This window comes from Dermacentor variabilis, unplaced genomic scaffold, assembly GCF_050947875.1.
Source record: "Dermacentor variabilis isolate Ectoservices unplaced genomic scaffold, ASM5094787v1 scaffold_14, whole genome shotgun sequence".
NCBI classification, from domain to species: domain Eukaryota; kingdom Metazoa; phylum Arthropoda; class Arachnida; order Ixodida; family Ixodidae; genus Dermacentor; species Dermacentor variabilis.
In genome coordinates, this window is record NW_027460302.1 from 3,547,279 (window position 1) to 3,563,780 (window position 16,502).

A 16,502-nucleotide genomic window follows, 5' to 3' on the forward strand; every position below is an offset into this window, starting at 1 on the left:
ATTCCGTTTTTCTTGTGCATATAGTTTATTGCAGCTTTACAAAATTGCACACTATGGTCCGCAAAAACGCTGTATGGGGAGCGCTTTCAAAACCTATGTTACAAGTTTTTTTTTTTTTTTTTTTTGCACAACGAAGGTAGGTATGTACAAAAGCAGGGAGCATTTTCGCGACTGTCATTCTACTGGCATCGCCTCATTTTCAGGAGCTTCTATTTTTCTCTTTGAGTGCTCCGTTCCATGTTCTTTGCTTTTGCAAAGAAGTGCAGCCTCGTCAGTGCATAGAACTTTATTATGTTTGTTGTCAAACACCGCCCATGCTCACTGCAACCCACTTCTTTAAGCTTCGCTCCCTGAAGGAAATGCAAAAAGCAGATCATGCTGATTCCTGCTGAAATACACAGTAAATGTGTCCTCAACTTTACAAACAAGCTCCTCAACAGCTTTGGAAGGGTAGATCAAGCCCCCATGATCAAACTGCCTGGTTAGTATAGAATTTACATCAGAATCTGCTTGTAGGGGCAAAATACAAAGGCAAGAGGCACACTCTGGGCATGGAAATTTTTTTAAAGACTTTCTGACAACATAGCCGGCTATATAATATACTAATCTACTGTCACTGTGCTTTTCGACACAGTTGTCATGATCAAACTGCTTGCCTTGTGTTTTCAACACAGATTCTGCACACTCCAAATTGCCATCATCCAATAGCTCATCAATAATTTCTATTAGGTGGTCAGCCTTTCGTTTTCCAACATCAGTCTTTCGTTTTCCAACGTCTCTCTTGATGTTCCTTGCCCAGGCCTTCAAGCGAACAGGGTCGGATGGAGCGCGGAACAACGACACCTTTTCTACAGACGACTTGTAACCGCCCTTACAAAGGGGAACAAAACATGTCCTCTCTTTTTTTAAAGGCATTATCACAGAAGTTCAACGTCGCATCGCACCAAGCCGTGGCACTACGGTCTCAACGAAAATAAAGGCTGCAACAAAGTGAACTACGTCGTTACACGTGCTACCAAAAACTGACGACGACTTGTGTCTGCATTCCTTCGGCTGGCGTCGGTAACCCGCCACAGGAGCGCAGCGCCCTCCTCGAACTACCCCGCCAAGCATCCAAACTGGTTTCTCCGGCGCTTCGGGAAAGGGCGCCCGCTCCCGACACTAGGATAACCTTCTATCCTCTATAACCTTCTAGCCTCTATAGCTGCACGGCCGCCATTATCCGCCATGTTGCCTCTCTGATTGGCTGTGGCGAGCTCACGTGCCTTGAAATTTGTGCCGGGAAACGGAAGTTTTGCGAAATGTCATTTTGCGTTTTCATCAAGATGACGAAACGTGACGTGGAGCTGCAAATTTTATGGACTAATGCATTTTTTTGGTCCTTGAGAGATATATTGTAATGTTAGCGCTTCAAAAAGAATGTGAGTGGTAGCGTGCAGAAGCTAGTGCAATGCATCTGCAATTGCGCGAATATGTGGTGGCCATAGAATCACTATATTGTTCTACTAACTCTATGGTGGTGGCGATCCAAGATATCCGCCATGCCAGCTTGCTGATTGGCTGAAGGAATATCTCGTGAGGAGCGTCACAGGAAGGGCTGTTTCGTAAACGTCATTTTGACGATGCGTGACGTTGCGCTGGGCCGCCATTGCTGAGATTTTACGCCATAATTTTTGCTGCGACGAGCCGCACGAATTATGCTAATGAGCAGCCATATGCAATGGCAGCCGAGAGGAATGCGTATCAGAAGGGTTGAAATCTGCGCCAGTTGGTACATACTTGAAGGAAAAAACCACTCAAAAAACAAAGGACAAGAGGAGAGGTTGACACCACGACTGGATACGTTTGGTGTGGACCTCTCCTCTTGTCCTTTGTGTTTTTTGACTGGTTTTTTCCTTCAAGAATGCGTATCGCCACATTTCCCCCGTCGTTTGGCGCCACAAAAATCTTTTGTTCATAACGCGTGCTCATAGTATTTGCATCGCTCTCCGGTGGTGTTCGCATTTGTGTTTGGGGCCATCGTTTCTTAAAAGAACGCGTTTATATGAAATAATATTGGTTGAACATAGCAAACTTTCGGCAATGTTGTCCACTTTTCACTGCTGCATTTGTATTGTAATCAAGATTCTAGCCTTTTCGCACAATCAAAAGTTATGACAACGGCCTCTTTCTAATTTATAAAAAGAAATGTACGCAAGGCGGCGCCTTGAAGTTTCCTTCCGCGGTGCGAGTAACCAGCGAAATGAACAAGAGATGGCAGCGCCGGCGCTTGCGTCGCGCTAGTGGATATCTCTGGCGCGCGCAACGCTATCGGTGATATTAGGCCGTTTCTCAGCCAGCGGAGTCGGGCTGAGTCAGTTGCGTTTCACGAGATAGCGATAACGTAGCCTAGAACGTGCGCGCATCACCACCATCGAAGAAAATGGCGGAATGTCGAGAATAGCGCCCAAGAGCGCTATTCTGGACATTCAGCCATTTTCTTCGATGCGTGACGTAGGCGCGACGCAAACAAAATGGCGCTGGTGGCCCCGTTTTGCTTACGTAACGTGACGCCAACTTGACGTTTCGCCTAAGAAACTGAAATGAAGGCACTGAATGTAGCGTTATCGGTAAAGCAAAACAGTTTTCCTCCGCAGTAAAAATAAAGCAGCTATCTCAAAACGCATGATTATTCCGTCGAAAACGCTTCTCGCTTCCGTCGTCTGCTGCGTACAAGCCGTCGTCTGCTTCAATAGCTAGGATGCGTCCCCGGAAAATGGAATGAGTCATCGCATGTTGGCGCCAACGCGCTTGTTTTCTTGCTTGAGGCAACGTACGCGACCTACCAGTGGTGATGCGCGCACGTTCTAGGCCACGTTATCGCTATCTCGTGAAACGCAAGTGACTCAGCCCGACTCGGCCGGATGAGAGAGAGAGAGAGAGACAACTTCATGTAGTTGCCTGCAGAACGACACCATGACTAAATGGCGCCGTGACGCGGGCCCTGACGTCTTCTCAGCGGGTGGTCTCTACTCAACTTCGGCCGGATTTGTATTGTAATCAAGATTCTAGCCTTTTCGCACAATCAAAAGTTATGACAACGGCCTCTTTCTAATTTATAAAAAGAAATGTACGCAAGGCGGCGCCTTGAAGTTTCCTTCCGCGGTGCGAGTAACCAGCGAATATTCGGCCGGATGAGAAACGGCCGAATATCACCGATAGCGTTGCGCGCACCAGAGATATCCACTAGCGCGACGCAAGCACCGGCGCTGCCATCTCTTGTTCATTTCGCTGGTTACACGCACCGCGGAAAGAAACTTCAAGGCGCCGCCTTGGGTACATTTCTTTTTATAAATTAGAAAGAGGCCGTTGTCATCACTTTTGATTGTGCGAAAAGGCATGAATCTTGATTACAATACAAATGCAGCAGTGAAAAGTGGACAACATTGCCGGAAGTTTGCTATGTTCAACCAATATTATTTCGTATAAACGCGTTATTTTAAAAAACGATGGCCCCAAACACAAACGCCAACACCACCCGAGAGCGATGCAAATACTATGAGCACGCGTTATGAACAAAACATTTTCGTGGCGCCAAACGGCGGAGAAAATGTGGGATACGCATTCCTCTCCGCTGCCATTGCATACGGCTGCTCATTAGCATAATTCGCGCGGCTCGTCGCAGAAAAAATTACGGCGGAAAATCTCAGCAATGGTGGCCCAGCGCAACGTCACGCATCGTCAAAATGACGTTTACGAAACAGCCCTTCCTGTGACGCTCCTCACGAGATATTCCTTCAGCCAATCAGCAAGCTGGCATGGCGGATATCTTGGATCGCCACCACATATTCGCGCAATTGCAGATGCATTGCACTGGCTTCTGCACGCTACCGCTCACATTCTTTTTGAAGCGCTAACATCACACTATATCTGCCAAGGACCAAAAAAAAATGTATTAGTTCATAAAATTTGCAGCTCCACGTCACGTTTCGTCACCTTGATGAAAACGCAATATGACATTTCGCAAAGCTTCCGTTTCCCGGCACAAATTTCAAGGCACGTGAGCTCGCCACAGCCAATCAGAGAGTCAACATGGCGGATAATGGCGGCCGTGCAGCCGCCATGTGTGTCGAGCACGGAGGAAGGAAACTCAGGAGAGGCCCTGACGTCACTCTTTGTGAAGCTAAAGTGAAGCCGGAAGTTGGCGTTGCTCATGGCGTTGCTCCGCCTATTGGGCCAGCTCTCCTCTCTTGTTTACATTCCTCGCGAAACCACGCCGCGCTGCGCGCAACCGGGCTGCTCAGACGTGCGCGCTCCGCGGCAATACTAAACAATCGTTAGCACGTTAGGATGATTCCGCTAAAGAGGGCAAAGTTTACCGCGGATACTCCTTCGTCCGTTGCCATTGCCGTGGCTCGGTACATTGCGTACAGCGTTGCATGTGCGTTCATATTTCACGAACTTTAGTTCCTCCTCTCCCACCTGGTCACAGCAACATCCGTAAAGCACGGTCCAGATAACGCAGCGAAACAAAACACGGAGACCAACGCAAACCTGCCCGCACGGCGCCTTTGCCACGGTACGAAACCTACGGAGGAACACGTGTGAGCGCACAGAACCAAAACAAAGTCGCCATTGTGGCCCGAAAGGCGTGGCTGCTACGGCAAATAAATAGAGAATGAGCAAAAAAGATGAGCACCTACTACGTCATTTTCTCCACACTTTTCTCCTAGCGCGCGGAGGGGGTAGGGCCTCTCCTTAGTTTCCTTCCTCCATGGTGTCGAGAATAGAACCCCAAAGCTGAAAAAGTGGGAACCGCTAGGGCGCCGCCTTGTTGCTACTGGTCAATGTGGCCAGCGCAGTTCCTATTGAAATAGCTGAAAACAAGTACGGGTCACCTTATGCTTTGTCATTTAAAGACGCATACTTGATGGCTTTATGAAGGTGATGCGTTAACATTAAGTTTACAGAAAGCGCTTGCTAAGTGCGTGACTTATGTAAATCACGATGTACACATTCATGCAATAAAGGATGACACGAATTTCGGTTTCGAATCTCTGTTTTTTTGAGATGCGTAGTAGTTTCGTACAGTTTATGTTTGACAAGCGATCGCGCGTCAACATCTGGCGCTATGGTTGATTCGTGCCTTTTGTGCCACCGAAGCCCCGAAGGGCTCTGGCATATACCGTCACATCTAAGTAAACGAATGTATCTTGTTCAGAACATCACGGAGTAGACAGCTCTTGTTATGCATCACAATCGTTTGCGAAGCGTCACAGTAGAGAACTTTTTTACATGCGGAGCGGTGTTTATTTGCATGTTTCCCTTCAGTAGGAAATTGCTGGACAGGTGGACCAGCGCACTGGCATTGTACTGGCGAATCCACAAGCAAGCCATAGAAACTGTTTAATTGTTGCACTTTGAACAATCATGCTTCTACAAAGGCAACAACAGAAAAACAGCCTGATGCCGAGTATTTCTGTGCCACGAAGCAATCAAGAGGCGAGTGCCTAATACGGACGAAATCGAGTGCATGAACTCACATATTAATAGCGTAGGCGTTTTAGTAACTGTGCAATATTTTCAACACTTCCTTGCATGCCATTTCATGTGGCATATTTTTTCTGGTCACAAATGTATGCAGCGAATCTATTTGCATGATCGACTCCGGGCCTGTGGGAACGTTCACTTGCACTTGATGCTAAGTCTTTTACATGTATCCATAAACTGCAGATATACACATCAGATCCCTACGAGCATTTTCAAAATTCAATTATTTTAGACACCAGACACATACATGCAATACTGACATAATCTCAAATACCATTAAGCAGCTGGGACACATATTTGTTGAGTATACTCGCAGGTAAAATAGGTAGATCATGTGCACAGCTCCAGCTCATTTTACTTACATCAGTGTGTACAAGGGGTATGCAAAAATAACTTTCTTTTCGCGCGCCGATTATCTTGCTGTATAAGCAATAGAACCCACCACGTTAGTGTAGCATATGGTGTACATCACAATAATATGTGCTTTAATTTACCAAGTGAGATTAGTTACTTTTATGGCTCACTCAGTCAAATCACACAAGCTGCATTCATCAATCTTCTATTGGAATTTGGAAATGTTTAATGGAACATGTTTCCCTGTTATGCAGATATGCAATAACAACCCCTTCTGTGTGTTGCAAAGGTGAAATTTAGGCTCTAAATTAAGACATTTCTGGTCAGAAGCAACACGCAAAAATGGTGAATGCATAGTATCAGAAGCCCAAGGTACAGAAATTATGATAAGTGTCGAATGATATTAAGGAAAGAATGGTATTTGAAAGTGCAAGACTCTTTAGTGGAAGTCAAGCAAGTCAATATAGGTAGAATACTCTGCAAAACTATGCGAGTGATGGGATGGCAAGCAATGGGTTAGGAAATGCATTGTTTTTCTGCAAAACAAAAAAAGCGGATGATTGTCATTACATAAGTCACTTAAGCATCATGAGACCGTTGCTTGAAAAATTCAGAAACAAACTAAAAAGCATGACATGCAAAAAAAATTTTATGATGCTCTCTCTACACTGGGATAAATAAAAATAAACGGATCACATCTAATGTGGACATATCAGACGCCTTGTTTCGAGCTATGGCACTTGCCGCATAGATGTGGGGGGCCTTGGACCAATAGTGATAGCTACCACTGCATTTAGAAATTGAAAGCATTCATGCAGACAAGGATGGTTCTTTATACTTTTGGCTACGACTTCAAATGCCTCCACAAAGTGTTACAATGCTGCACGCAGCCATATTAAGGATCTCACAGCAACACCTGCAGGTAAAAAACAAAAGCAGTCAAAGTGGTGGTGTATTCTGGACTCTAGCTTTGAAAACTTTAAGGCAAGAACACTGCAAGAAGCAGACATAAGAAGTGCATTTATTTCCATAATTCCCCATTTGAATGGCCTTTTCTTTTTGCTTAGACAATGTCTACGCCTAGCCGCAGCAGCTCCCTCATGCAGACTCTGCAAGCCAAGAGGCCGTGGAGGCAAATGCAGGTAAGAGGAAAGAAGCAATGGCACTGGTATCGACATTCATCTAATTTCTTTCTTTTTCTTTCGTTTAGGCAGCCAGCGCACCTCGAACAGCCACCTTGACTGCGGGTGTGTCACCCTAGTCGCCAAGGAAGCATTTGAGAGAAAGCGACAGGCAATGTGAACAGCCACTTTTCAATGTAAACGGTACTCTTTCTCTCGGATGACTCCTACGCCTCGCCACGCCAGCTCACTTGTGCACAAAGATGCCGCCGAGGCAAGTGCAGGTCAGAGGCAAGAAGCAGTGGCACTGGTGTCGACATTCACCCAATTTCTTTCTTTTTCTTACACTGAGGCAGCCAGCACACCTCGAACAGCCACCTTGACTGCGGGTGTGTTAGCAGATTCCTGTTGTACATATGCTCATAATAAACTTCATTAAGCTTGAACTTAATAATAAACTTGAAGGCAAATGGGACATTGATGCATTGCTTTTTTGAACATTTAGTGCACACATACATATTATACTTTTCAGTGCTACAGAGCGTATTTTGAAGCTTCCCTCTATATTTGGCACCTTTATTTACGTATGTGTTGTGTGGCCCTCAATGCAGTTCATGTCGTAGCAGCTGGTTTGTCTGTGTATTGCACATCGGATTAAGCTTTGGATATCCAAATGTGCAAAAGGCCTATACTTCTCTCACATATACAATATAAGGTTCTATGTAGTTCTCAGTGTTACAATAAAATAAAAGTAAACAATCTGATCGTGGAATTGTGTTTATTACAGTAATTTCTATGAGAGTTATTGACAAGTTGACAACCTGAACTGGTCAATTCGTCATGGGAAGGAATTGTATGTATACATATAGAAAAAAAGAGGTATGTGTGCGTTTTGTAGGGGGGGGGGGGGTGTAGGATTAGGGCGGTACGAAAAAAACGTACCAACACCATCCTCTAGACCCATTGCTTTAAGGTAACGTAAAAAAGCGTAATATGCATAAAGTTCATACAACTAACTCTGATATTACCACACACGCTAGGCGACGCGATCTACATTTGCCATGACTCGGATTCGCGACTGCACCGGATGGCCTCCATATTATTCTGGTTAATATTGCTCACTGCACCGAGACAAAAGAATAATCATGGGGGCAGGTGCCTTTAAAGTATCTCGACCTTGCGAGGCAGCGCTGCGCGTGCCAGAGGAGCTGTCCGGACGAACACTCCCACCACGATTCACCACCACCACGATTGCCTGGCTTAAAAGGACGCCACGAGCATCGCTGGAACCACTTGGCAGCGGGGCAGCGCACGGAGCAGAATGTGATTTTCGTCAACTTGCATTTTGCAGGTCCGAACTCTCATTACTTCTGCTAATTTTTGTACGTACTGCCTCTGCTGCCTTACAGTCAAATTTTTGCTGCCCGACTGTCAAATTTTTGTACGCCTGTGTTTGAATCGTAACCTGTCCCAATGGGAACCGAGATAGCAGACCTAAAACGCGAATTCCGGAAGGAGTTAAGGGAACTAAAACAATCCTTGGAATTCATAAACAAACAGTATGAAGACATGAAAGAGAAATGTGCTAGCGTCAAGGAGGAGAATGCAGCTTTAAAGGTGTCCAATGATCTTTTGGCTCAGGAAGTGGATAAATTGAAGGCTCAGGTCCGTGATAATTCTCTCAGGATAACAGCTCAGGATCAGTATTCAATAAACAAAAACGTCGAAGTGAAGGGAATTCCAGTTGCAAATAACGAGAACCTCGTAAACGTGCTTGGAAAAGTAGGTGAAGCGCTGGGCGAGCCTATAAATGAGCAGGACATTGAGGTTTGCCATCGTGTTCCTGTGCGGAACAGTGGGACGGATGGAACAGATGGGTCGAACCAGAACATTGTTGTGGTCTTTAACCGGCGGTCGAAACGGGACGCAGTTGTTGAAAAAGTCCGAAAGACGAGGTTCACTACAACTGAGCTAGGATTTGCCACTGAGCCACCCGTGCTTGTTAATGAGCACCTGGCCCCTCAACTATAGAAGCTACTTGGAATGACTGTGGCGAAGAAAAAGGAAATGAAATGGCGCTATGCATGGGTGAGGGGAGGCAAAATTTTCGCTCGTAAAACGGAAAATTTCCGTACGCTACTTGTAACATGTGAAGCCGACTTGGAAAAGATGATGCAGTTCTTTCCTATCTATTGACGCGTTCATTCTCGTACTTTTTGTTCTGATGGTTATGCCACGTGACGTTGTCTGCCCATGTGGCGGTGCCTATATCTCATTCTTGCATTGCAATACGCAATCAGCTAGCCACAAACATGACGAACTAATGATGTTTCTTGCTGCGTTCGGTTTCAAATTTGACGTCATCATGTTCACAGAAACGTGGTACGAATCTGAAGGGGAAGTACTTTGCCTGCCTGGTTTTCGAACTTTTTTTCTAAATCGATCACATCGCCGTAGTGGGGGTGTTTTGCAACTTGTATCCGAGCACATGCCATGCAGCTTACTCACCGAATTCTCGATAGAAACGCCAGATTATGAAGCCTTATCCTCACAGTATCAGAAATCTGTATTTGTTGTGCTGTACCGCCCATCAAATGGTAAACTGGACGCATTTTTTTCTTTTTTAGAGAGCGTGCTCAGTTTTGTGTCATTAAATAGGCTGCACATTACAATTGGGGGTGACTGTAACAATAACCTATTGCAAAATACAAATCAGTCACGAGAATTGCAGGTAATTTTGGATTCATTTGGTTGCAAAAACGTTATAAATGAGCCAACACGCATCAGCCACTCTTCTGAAAGTCTTCTGGATTTATTCGTAACAGCATTGAAGACAGGATACAATCGGGTGCTGTCTCAGCAGCCGTGGGTGACCACTTACCTATTTATATGTTTTGTAAACACGGTGAAATTATGAAAAAAAAGTGTGAATCATTCTGAGTCATTCATTGTTCAAGAGCTAAATCTGAGAACATTAAACAACTTTAGGGCAGAAATCTAAAAAATAATTTGGAACCCTGCCTTTGAATGTGTAGACGCTAACAAAGCCTACAACACTCTCATTTCTATCCTTACTGAAGCCTACAGAACCTGCTTTAGATTCAAAATCGTAAAGAAATCCAGGAAGATACGTAAGCCCCGGCTCACAGATGAATGCCTCAATATGATAAGAAAAAAATATGCGTTGTATTCCGTATTTCTGCAAACAAAATATCGTGCAGACTTTCTTGTTTATAAAAAACACCGAAACCTGATGACAAAGTTTTTACGGAATGCTAAAAACAGCTATTTTGAAAACCTCTTGGGGAAACCGGGCGCTCGTGGTAATGAAATCTGGCGCGAAATGAACAAACTATTACAAAGGGGAAGCCGCCAAAATAAAGGACTTGAAATAATAATTAATAATGAAGCATTTAAAGGGCAAAATTTGGCGAACAAGTTTAATGAATATTTCATAAATCTGGTTGATAGCGTCCATGATGACACTGCCACGGGCTTCCTGGACATGCAGATTACGAACAGTGCTTTTTTTGAGCCGGTATCTCGGGAGGAAATATTCTTAGTATTTTCATCACTAAAAAACAGTAAAGCGCGTGATATAGATGGACTTCAAATAGGACCTATTAAGTTTGTACTCGATCTCCTGGTACCAGTTTTCACCCATCTGTTTAATACTTGTTTGTCTACAGGTGTTTTTCCAGACAAAATGAAGCTTGCAAAGGTTTCGGTCTTGTATAAGTCTGGAGACAGAAACGATTTATCCAATTACCGACCAGTGGCAATATTACCTGTTATTTCGAAAGATCTGGAAAAAGTTATTTGTAATAGCGTGACAACGTTTCGTAATAGGTTTTCGATTATAACGTCTCAGTAATACGGTTTTCGAAAGCAGGTGTCAACCGAACTGGCTCTATTGTCGCAAAAAGAGTACATACTTAATGGATTTGAGGAAAGGAAGTTAACCGTTGGCATATTTGTAGATTTTTCGAAGGCGTTCGACAGGATTAATCATACCACTTTATTATGCAAATTAGCACATTATGGGTTTCGTGGTATACCTTTACAATTACTAAAATCATATCTCTTACAAAGAAAACAGTGCATCGCTATTTCAGGCGAATATTCCTCTTTGCTTCTTGTGAAGGCTGGGGTTCCGCAGGGCAGTATACTGGGACCTATCTTATTCAATCTTTATGCTAATGATTTAATAAGCATTAGTGATCAAGCATATTTTGTTATCTATGCAGATGATACCAGCCTTTTCTTTCAGCCCAAGGATATTAAGGAACTCGCAAGCTTAGCAAATACTACCTTTGATAGATTGTTTCAATGGAGCACAGTAAATTCCATAAAAATAAACGCAGCGAAAACCAAATGTATTTTATTTGCGCCGGTGCAAAAGCAAATAAATCGTTGCTTGGATATCTATTTTGACAATTCTAAAATCGAGCTTGCAAAACAGGTTAAAACACTAGGAGTCGTTTTTAACGAAAATTTAACTTGGGACGCTCATGTTGACCTTGTAGCTAAAAAGTTGGCGAGGGCATGTGCAATGATTTGCAGATTGCGACAGGTGATTCCACCGAAACTCAAGCTTCTTCTATATGATGCCTTATTCCTCCCGCATATAAACTACTGTAACCTTGTTTGGGGGACAACATCTCGAACAAACATTCACAAATTACTTGTAATACAGAAAAAAGTTATTCGCCATATCGCAAATGCCACATACGATTCCCATACGCGGGATTTGTTTCAGTCACTTAATGTCCTTTCTGTCAGGCATGCATACATATTTAACCTGTTCTTAAAATACAAGAGCAGCTTAAGACGCACAAATGAGCATTTTCTTTGAATGAGCTGCCTCAGAAAATCCTCGCAGCTGCCGTACAGCGTAAGGCAAAGAGAAATATGGGATTTGCCATTTTCCCTAACTAATAATGGTTTTAACAGGTTACAATATCGTGTACCATTCCTGCTAAATAGCCTTGAAAAGAGGCATATAGACCCGAGGACCATCCCTAGAAAACAATGGAAAGAATTTTAATGGCAAACGACGGTCTTCAACTTTAAAAAAAAAGAAAGAAAGGGAAAAAAGGCGAAGGGAAAAAATATAATGTAAACGTTTTCTATTATATTGCAGGTCACTTGTTTTTGTATTACCTTTGTATGATTCTTTTATTGTCTGTACTACCTGAGTGAAAAGGGTCTAAATTGGACCATAAATGCGTTTTTTTTTCTTCCTTTTCCTCTATGTTTTCAGACATGTTGGCCTGTACGCGGGAGGCTATTGTACGCGAATACATTTGTCTTGCTTTTTTCTGTGAGATGCAACACATATATGTAAACAATATGTATTTACAATGAGTGTAAAACCTTTGCGCTGCCAGTCAAACAGGGGCAAGGGCCTCGTCAAGCTGCTTGTAGCAGCTTGTTTGCTCTTGTCCTAGCATTCTGTTTTTTCATACGCGGAAGAATGCTGAATAAAGATTTTGATTTGCCTCGGCGGCCCCAACCTACGTCCCGTTCTGCTTCGAGCTTTGATCCCCCCACTGTCCCTTTGGTGCTCTGGTGCTCCTGCGCCGCCTGCTTTATTATAATCTCAGGTGCTCTCCTGAGACTTCCGTTTGTCGGTTACATGTGCCCTACAGCTGGATCAGTATTTGTAATAAAAAAAAACGATCTATGGTCGCGACGTTAGATCGCGACAGCGGCTTCTGCAACATACTGCACCCGTGCGAAGAGAACTACGGAACGCCAATGAGGAATCTGACCACAGCTTCAAGTTCCAAACCCGTGACCTCGTCGAGTGACACTCCTGCAACAGGCGTGACCGCTGAAAACCGCCTACCGCCGGAAACTTCAACAGGACAGTGGAGTTCAGCGTTGTTTGTGCGGGCGGCTGCACGTAAGGGTCACGCGGAGTCGCCAGAAGAGACGCGTGGTTCGACACCAAGACGGCGGCGGAGAGTGATAGCCATCGGGGGTGTGGGAGCCGCGGTTTACGAAGAGCGCGTTAGCGAGTAGACTGTGAGTCGGGGCTTCCGCCCGTCAGATCGCAGAAGCAGTGCCATGGCTTTGTAGTCAATCCCTCGCCGCTGAACCGCACCATGCCGAGACATTCCGCAAACGGACCAGATGCCCCAACGGGGCGTGGAAGTGTTTTCTGTGGGGGAGTGTGCCTTGCTTGATTGTGAGACAAGAGACTCGTTGCACTGCAAAGGATGTGTGGCGACGGCCTTGACGTATTGGAACTCCGGATAATGTCAGCCTGGAGCCCCGTTCTGTGCACACTGCGCGCACCGCAGTGTGATTGGACGAACGATGGGGCGAGAGGGTTGCTGGGGATGCTTTTAGGTACGTGCAGGGCCGTTGGAAGGGGATTCGGTGGAGATTCGGCCAAGAGAAAGAAGGCAAAAATTCTAACCTTTGACTCGTATTTGATGTCGGTGTAAATAGTTTCCATTCTATCGCCTGCCTATTCTGTCTTAATAAAGAGTTAACCCCTTTGCAATCAACATCACTGCCTTGCCTACGGTAATGTGACTTAGCGACATCCACAACATCAAGTTTCCCTCACTGACACCGAGGCGAACATCAACTCGACCACACCCACACCATCCCGCAGCATAGAATAAACAGCCCAAACACACGGCTGCACGCACACCACGTCACCACACTACAAGCGAGACTCCATGCTGCTACGGTTGCCAGATTAAAACTGACTACTGTCACCAAGTCTAGCAAGCGTCTCAGGAGCTGCCAACCTGGGCGCGTAGCAATATGGCGGCGCTCTTGTGGTTCCTGATTTTAATGCATGGGCCCTATCATAGAGTTTCCTTCAAAAATTTTGGTATGAAACTCTATGGGCCCTATGGGGGGGGGGTAGCTTGTCTTCTAGAGTCAGTATAGTAACTCTATGCCCATGTAGGTTGAGGCAACGCTCATAGAACCCCCGTAGACACTAGCGCCACATTTCTCTCTAGGGTATTTATTTAGAAACTCTATGGGAAATTATAGACTATTGGGTATTGGGCTGACTAAGCTGCATTCGCTGTCGCAGTTTATGTCTCACCAACGAGATGGCGCCCCCGCCGTCTTCAATGTAAGCGTTGGCTCCCTAGGTATGCGTTGTGGCGCAAAATACATTTCTTGAAAAGGGACAGAAGAAAGGGAGACAGTGAGACTTCTGTCCCTTTTCAAGAAATGTATTTTGCGCCACAACGTATACCTAGGAAATCTAAGCACCAACTTGCTTTCGTCCGCGCGAAAGCCGGGCTGTGTCGGAAACACGCTAATATTGTGGAATGCCAGTTTATGATCGATTCCTTTTTACACGGGAGGACTGTTGCTTTCCCGGTCATTCTGGCGCAGCAGGTTTCGCTCCAAGGACGGCGCCAGAACGGCGCGGAGAAATGGGGGAGGAAATGTTAGGCAGCCATGATGCCATTGCGACATTGGTTTTAATAAAGGTACCCAAGCAAAAAGCAGGGGTGAATGGGGCGGATGCGGACAGCACTATTATATGAAAAATCCTCGTCCTTAGGGTCTGAACAAAGGGATCGCCAGATTGTTCCGCTTCATGGCACCGCCAGTTTCGCTCAGCTTGCGCCCGTTATCGGTGGAAATTCGCAATATTTGCATTGCAGCAAAAGCCCCCATTAGAACTAAAGCCCTCGCGGTTTTCTTCCTTGCCAGCAAGCTCGGGTATTTACGTGCACGTAATTCAGTATTAGCTAACGTTGTATCACAATAGCAGCCTCCGTGCCAAAGCAAGCAATTGGATTGGAGGTGATGCGCAGTCCTCATTACATTACAGTATATTATGGGAATGTAAGCACCTGCGACTGTCGCATTTCTCCTAAAGTTGCAACTTTCATACTCTGGCTGTTCACCTTATAGACAAAAAAAAAAGGATTCAAAGCAAAGGCTACGTCGCACTAATACGGGGTTCTACCTGCGCGCCATAAAACTTGAAAGTAAGAGTAAAGTAAGCAGGCTACCCATTTTCCAACCAATCTGGTTTTCGTGCAGTTACCCTAAGGTCGCATAGTATAACTTGCCACGCGTGTGCTAGAAATCAAGAGCATATACATCAGTGTTCGCTGTGACAATACTATAACGTAACATTAAGTTGATTCTGTTGGCACTATAATGTACCTTCAATGTTATTTTCTATTTCTGCCTTTCCGCTGATATCTGTGGAGCCATTTTTTTCAAAGGAATATGTTATGCAAATAAAGATATCAAGAGGCAAAAACAAAATATTGCTGGAAAAAAATTAAAGAAAAGTTTATTTACATGAGCAGCATAATACAACAAACTTCACAAATGACATGCCCATCTCAGGAGCAGCGACTGAGCTTCAAGTGCTTTGCCTTTTGCCGTTTCCCTGCTTTGTCGAGGTTTAGTCCTTTCACGTAGAAGTGATCAAGTCGTGTAACGACATAGAAATTTATGCTCGCAGAAAGAGTGGAAGTATGACTTGAACAACCAACTTCTCGTCCAAGTCTGGCTTTCACAGCCGTCAATATGTCTAAAATACTGTCCGAGTGCAACTGTTCACGGGACAAGCAGCCCGTGAACAAGTCCTCCAGCTTCTTTACAAAGCTAAACATGCGACCAGTCGGATAGAGGACCACTGCATTGTTACAAAACTGCGTCAGCCTCGCAAGCTGGAAGGTTTCCCCTGGGGCAGTCATAGCGAGAAGTGCCGCACAGCACTAACAATTGATTTTTAAAAATGCACTTTCGTGCAACATAGCCAGCATTGTGTAACTGTTGAGTCACTGCTAACAATGCGCTGGCTGTGGTCATGGGACGATGGAACTGCCTCCGCATTCACAGTTTGCTGCATTCTGCGCAGTGTCTAGTGGGCCACTAAGTTCCAAAAAGAGAGCCCAGCACGTCATGCTCACAGTTTCCTTGACTTACACCTTTAACAAATCCATAAAATGACAAGCAGTTAACGATAACCCAAAAGTGAGTTGGCGTTGGATAATCGTTACTGCCAGAAGGCTGTCTAGCTGATGATACCGAAAAGGCTTTCAAGAAGGTGCTGGTTAGTTTTCGCTGTCATTCGGTATTTAAGGACAACCTTTTCTGTCAGGTAACCAAGCGAACGTAGCGTGCCTGAAATGGTCAAACGCAGGCCACTTGTGGTGGACTCCCTCAAGAAGCCGCCAGCACCTTTTGCATGCTTCTCCCATGATTCCCGCAGCATAGCTGTCCCCGGTGAACTTGGCCGAAAGGCTGTGACTGAAAGAACAATACCATTTCCTCTGAGCGAACTTCGTCTCTCGGTGTCCACACGGTGTACACAATGCCGTCGTGACCTGGAAAGCTGTGCCTAGTCCAATGCAGCGATGGTACCTCAAGATAGGTCAAATATGTCACGGGTTCCTGCTCGTCCCATGGGTGTTCTTCATTAGCGCTCGCTTCCCTCGCGGCTGCAGCGCCTTGCTCCGCCGCAGACGGCGTCGTCAGTGGTGCACGCTC